Below are 6,000 nucleotides of genomic sequence, written 5' to 3'. Positions count from 1 at the left end.
ACAATACTTTGGTAAAAAATCTCTGCATGTATATCTTTGAGCCTCTTTTCTATTATTTCTTTTGTTTAAATTCCTAAAATGGGAATTTCCAGGTTAAACTTGGGCATTTTTATTTTGATACATATTGCCAAACTCCCCTAGAAAGGTGGTATTTCATCAATAATATAGAAAAGTCACCCACACACTCTAACACTGGGTATAACCATTGTTTTTAACATTTGTCAAACAGAGCAAAGAAAAAAAAAAAGACTTCTCATTTTAACTTACATTTAACTGCTAGTGAATTACACACATTTAAGTGTTTGTTGACCATTTGAAATTTTCTTTGTGAAGTTCTAGCTCATGTCCTTAGCACATTTTCTTATCAATTGTAAGAACATGTATTCATCTTTGCAAATCTGATGCCCAGTATAGAACCTCACACACAGAAGTCCCTCAGTAAGTTTGTTGAATCCTCATTTGTTGGCTGCAAAGATATGTTTATTCCCACAGGACAAAAGGCCAGGGGTTCTAATTTTCAATCTAAGTTTAATACCAAGAATTTACTATCTAACTTTGGAAAATCAAATTCTTGGAATTTGAAAATGCTGACCACAGTCAGACCCCCAGTACGCTTGACACCATATATTCCCCAGTCCAATACTTTAGAGAGAATAGCTCCTATATCAAAATTTGCTGAAGAACAGACTAGGAAGGAGAGCAGGGACCACCTACCTGGTATCATTGAGAGGTACCACATGGCTGGCCTGTCCCCAGGTCCCCAAGCCTCCCTCTTTCTTGGTCTTCCAGAAGCCCCAAATCCATTTTCTAGCAGTCTTATACCTTAACAAGTCTAGTTTTCAGAGTAATCAAGAACTCTTGTTTTCTATGAGATATTAAGGAAAAGAAAAATATGTTTTCTATCAAAATATCATTGGATTCATATTTTAAGCAGCCTTGATCAATCCAGACCATGCAGAAAAATCCCTAAAGGAACATCTGTAATACTTTTATATATATATATATATATACACACACATATACACACACTCTCTATATATAGTATATATAACATAATTTATATTGTGTTTACTTTTAATGTTTGTAAAAACATATTTTCATTTTCTCTAATAGTTTTCCAATAACAGAACCCAACATAACATTGTGCCTCTAGGAAAAGAGTCTTATGAGTCCGTTGTGCATGAACCTATTGGGATGTCACCGGGAATTATTTGAACCATCATTCAATAGATATCAGGCCCTCTAGGAAAAATTCATGGAATTTTGCTGTCTACCTCTATACACTGCAAGGTTTCACAAGAACGATCACATCCATCCCTCACATTAACTTGTGATAAAGAGCAAAAAATACGATTTTTTTTAGTTCTATGGGGCCATTAATCAAAAGACACACCATTTATTTAGTAATGCCTTTTGAGGATTAAAGAAAAAAAACCACTACCTCGTTAAATGTATACATTTAAAAATGTTTCCAGATTTCAGAAATGCAAGAAAAAGTTTTTTTTTTTACCATCAGGGAACCATGATGGCACTAGCCCCATTTCACCTGAGAAAACAGAAGGAAATGGAACGACTTACCCAAAGAATCAAGGTGTGAATGCATATTTCCTGGGTTCAGTGCTCTTTGTATGACGGGTCTGCTAGAGCAAAGTGGGTAAGAAAGAGTTTGAAGTTTGAGGTCAAGTCAGCTAGAGGGGAAGAGGGCCTGGCAGGGAAGGAGGCTGGGCCACAAGCCAGACAGACTCTGCTGGGGTTGTGATTTTGCCTTTGGCTACTTTGTTTCTGACCATGGATTCCAGATTCTATTCCAAACATTCCAAGCTGTGAGCAAAATCTCTCTTGTCATTTTATCATTCCCGGCATCCTGTCCCACCTCCATATACCTGTCATTTCCCCCATTTCTACCAGACATACCCACCAGAATGTTTCCATCCTAAAAGAGATTGAAAAGACTCTTGACTCAAGGAAATGAATTTCCAGTGGTACAGAGGTGCCATAACAGACAGCGGGGATTGACATTTTGGGCTGGACAGTCAAATTCACATGTGTCTATAGGTACCCTTAGAGGTACAACTGAAAACAAACTACCTGTGACCTTGTACTTCCCTTGACAAAGGTGCCAGTCTGTCCTTCGGGTGGTGACTGGGCGGCTTGCTTATTGGCATTGTTGCAATGGGAGAGCTGAAATACTGTACAACGTTGCTTCTCTCACAGGGCTCTGCGTTGCCCATTTTAGCTTTGGAAGCTCTGTCCTCCAACAGCCAAGCCAAGCCACGTGATCCAGAGCACAGAGGTTTAAAACTTCAGGCACGCTGCAGGGAGCCCTGTCTTCACCTCTGCGAGGGCCTCATGTTGTAGTCTGAGCCTCAGCCAGCACACAGGCGGCTGCGGGGCATCTAGAGCAGCATGGAGTCATGTGTGTGAAAGGGGAGAACTCACCAAAAACGTGATTTTCACTGTTGTAAATTCTGCCCCGACTTACTGCCCAACTTCCTCCCCTTTCACCCCAACGTTTCAAGAGGATAGAGACTTTCTGTCTGATAAAGTTCTTTCTTTGCCCACATGAAAGGGGTGTGGAGCAATTGCAAGCTTGCCGAAGAGCAGTTGCCTGCGGAGATAACCGCAGCTCCGGTTTTCAGGCCACCAGCCCCTCTGGCTGCCGCTCGTCCTACCTTTGTTGGCGCAGGAGCAGTAGTCTGTGCCAACTCCAGAACTTCAAGCGTGTCATTTCTGAAACCACAACAAGTCTCTCAAGCTTCCTGAACAAAGTGCTCGGAGTGGAAAGCCCTGAAGTACTTTCGGGCCTCCTGAAACCACAAAGCTGATTAGCAAACAAAGCCCCGGAGCCTGCGAGCACGGGAGTGCCTTCCTTGGAGCTCATCTCAGAACATGGAAGGCAGCTGTTGAGAGTAGTGACCGGGGAGGCGTGTGTGGGGATGGAAGTCTGCCTTCTCTCCTCGGAGCAGCGACACCATCTAGACAGTCTGCACCACTAACGGCTCACAGCCTTTCTAAGCACAAGGACCTACTTGTAATATCAACTTTTTAATAACTGTATTGTTAGCAGACCTAATTGCGAAAATATATAATAACCAAAAGCTAGTGTGAGTTCAGTATTTCCTTTACATAAATTTTTATTTTGCTAGTTCTGGTTATCCTCATATTTGTAAAAAATATTGGTATGTTTGCACAAAACATTATTTTTTCACTCCTGAAATTATGCATCTAGAATCTAGATTCACGGACACTTTGCAATAACTGCATGGCCCACTAGAGGTCCCACCAGAGGTTGGGAACCACTAAATAAGAACTACTCATCATATCTAATACTTAACAGGTCTGCTGCAAGCTTCCCTGGAAGAGAATCGACTCTGTATCTTTTAATTCAGTGTTTATTTATGGGTTTCGAATTACTAGGATAAATTCCTCTTGGAATGTAATGCCAGAAACTAAATACCTCTCTCTTTCTCTTTAAAATTATTACAAAATTTTTGTTCGGCTTCATTGAGATATAATTGACATATAACACTGTATAAGTTTAAGGTGTACAGCATGTTGACTTGATATGTTTAGATATTGCAAAATGATTACCACCACAGCCTTAGCTAACACCTCCATTCCATCACAGAAACTGTGTATCTCTGAAGGAGGGTTATATTTTCTCCTTCCAGGCAATGCAAACTATATAAGGCTCTGTATTTCCAGTGTTTCCTTGGCTACAAGGAAATTTAGAACTAAATGTAATGCTCGGTGTGGTGGTCACCTGGTGCCACAGTCCCTGCACTTTCTGCTCTTTCCTCAGCATTGCAGAATAAAGAGGAAGACTGAAGCAAAAGCTCTCTGAATGTCATATTCATTGTAGGCCTCCTCACTTCACTGGAATTAGATGGGCATAAATTATAAACAAGCACCAAGCGCCTCCTTTGGCTGTGAGCCTCCAAGGCAGTTAAAAAGGGTAAAATGCCCTGCATAGGGCCTTCCTCTGGGCCACTGAGCGACTTTGCCATGTCCTCTGCCAAATGTATGCTTCTGGACTAGCATTTAATTTCCTAGAGGCTACATTTCCCTGAAACGACGAGGAGTGTAGGGGATGGTGGTGGATGAGCAACATGACTCAGTGTTATGATACTCACCCTACACAGGGCTTCAAAGCAAAGCAAAAACAAACAAACAAACAAAGCCAAACCTCGTCTGTCCTAAGCAATTCAAGAGAACTGACCATCACAGCTAGGCAATAAAGCAGCCCCTACAGGCGCCAGGAGCTCTCCCCAGCATTCTCAATGGCAAAATCTCCTGACCACTCTTCCAGGAAACTTATTTTCTATTTTATTTCTTATCTGACCTATTGCACATTGTTCTAGCCTCTCATATGTCTCCTGTTCCAAGCCTCTTTCTGCCAACGAACTAAGCCATTTTACCACAAGGGGGCAGTGCAGTCAAAGAAACTGTGGGTCCAACTGGCCTTGCTGCTCTAGGCTAAGAAGTTTTATTCATAAAATACATTGTGCTTCAGAAACTTGTCTTTCTCCGTGATATTTTTTCATTCTCCGCTCTTAGCTCACATTCTGGTGAGATGCACATTGTAAATCTACATTCATATCAATGTTTTTATAAATTGGTTGTCTTGAATTCTATTAAAGTCTATACTTTAAGATGCCACTTAACATGTGGTGATGCGATATGTATATCAAAATAGAGACCCAGAGGTCATTACATTAGACCAGGGCCTCCTTTGGGTACAAACCACAAAGTTATGATGATGAGGTATTTCTTAGAACTAAACCCCTTCAGAGAGTGCTGTGAGAGCACTGCAGAGTAGAGGGGGTCTCTGAACTTGAAAGGAAGCTAAGAACTACTTACCTACAAATATCCCGTCTGCTGAGTGATCTTCCTCTTTATTATAAACAAAGGCTCTTGGGTATTTGATCTGTGCACTGTGAGTCTGGTTAGTGTGAGTCAGACCCCCTAAGTCAGCTCTGACAGGCTCCAGCTGCTATGTGGAACAGGGTGACTCCCAGGCCCTGCCTCAGGGGCAGCTGCTTTGTCCCATTATCCCTAAATGTCTGCTTTTACAATGTGGATATAGTATTTGCTCTGCTTTCATTATAAGAGTCTGTCACTACAAATAAAGGTAATGCCAAAGGAGGGTAAGTAGTGTTATACATGTAGTCACTACTCAGTCATTAATTCAAACTGAGACTACTATTTAATCCTTAATTAGCACCAGAGGGTTACTGGGCATTTTCTAGAACACAGAGAGGAAGAATAGGCCTGAAATCTCATCTCTAGATCAGAAGAAAGCACCAGTCATCACTAAGGAATTTGGCCTTTGCTCCTTAGAAAGGAACCTGAACTGACCAAGAGACTTAGGATTTCACTGAGAGAGCTGGTTCCCAGAAAAGGGCAAGGATGATTTGATAGTCAAGTATGGTGAGATTTTCCACCTGTCTTACATTGGTTTACAAAGATTCATTAAACCTGAAAAGAACTAGACTTAACTGTGGGGATTATTTTGCAATATTCTGTAGGAGGGTAGGATGGATGCTTACTCCAAGTTACAAATCTGCCTCCTGTCATAAAGAGATGAGACTGCTTTTTCCCTCCAGGTAAAGTCAATTAGCTAACACAGATGGTCACCCTAAATACCAGGTAGAGTTAGAATAAATTATGTGTGACAAAGAGTGCTATCAAATCATCTTACCTGGGGACTAGTTATTGTTTATCTTGAAAACATGTATGTAATTTGCTGTATCTGTGTGGCTATCTACGGGGGGTGAGGTTTCTTCATGTCTTTGCAATCTTTTAGCAGATTGCCTGTGATGTGCATCAAATTCAGGTTTAATGCTTATTCAACAATAAAACTGTTTCCTTTTCCTAAAAGAAAAGAAAACAGGTTAGGAAAGAATCCAAAAGGAAGAGAAATTTATACAGGGGAGTGTACTGAATATGGGCACTATACTAAACTCTTAACTTGGAATTATATAACCTCCTTAGTAGGTA

General features: G+C 41.0%; 1 long non-coding RNA gene across 1 annotated transcript; it reads right to left on the bottom strand.

Moving 5' to 3' along the window:
- Positions 1-793: 793 nt before the first annotated feature.
- Positions 794-4,895, bottom strand: LOC125964340 (uncharacterized). The gene is made up of 3 exons (XR_007477278.1): positions 4,861-4,895; positions 1,579-1,637; positions 794-865 (listed from the first exon to the last, which is right to left on the bottom strand). It is a non-coding gene; the product is annotated as an uncharacterized LOC125964340 (long non-coding RNA).
- Between the last annotated feature and the right edge of the window lie 1,105 nt (positions 4,896-6,000).

This window comes from Orcinus orca, chromosome 4 (assembly GCF_937001465.1).
Source record: "Orcinus orca chromosome 4, mOrcOrc1.1, whole genome shotgun sequence".
NCBI classification, from domain to species: domain Eukaryota; kingdom Metazoa; phylum Chordata; class Mammalia; order Artiodactyla; family Delphinidae; genus Orcinus; species Orcinus orca.
The sequence above is the reverse complement of the archived record's forward strand: the minus strand, read 5'-3'. Positions and strand labels throughout refer to the sequence as shown.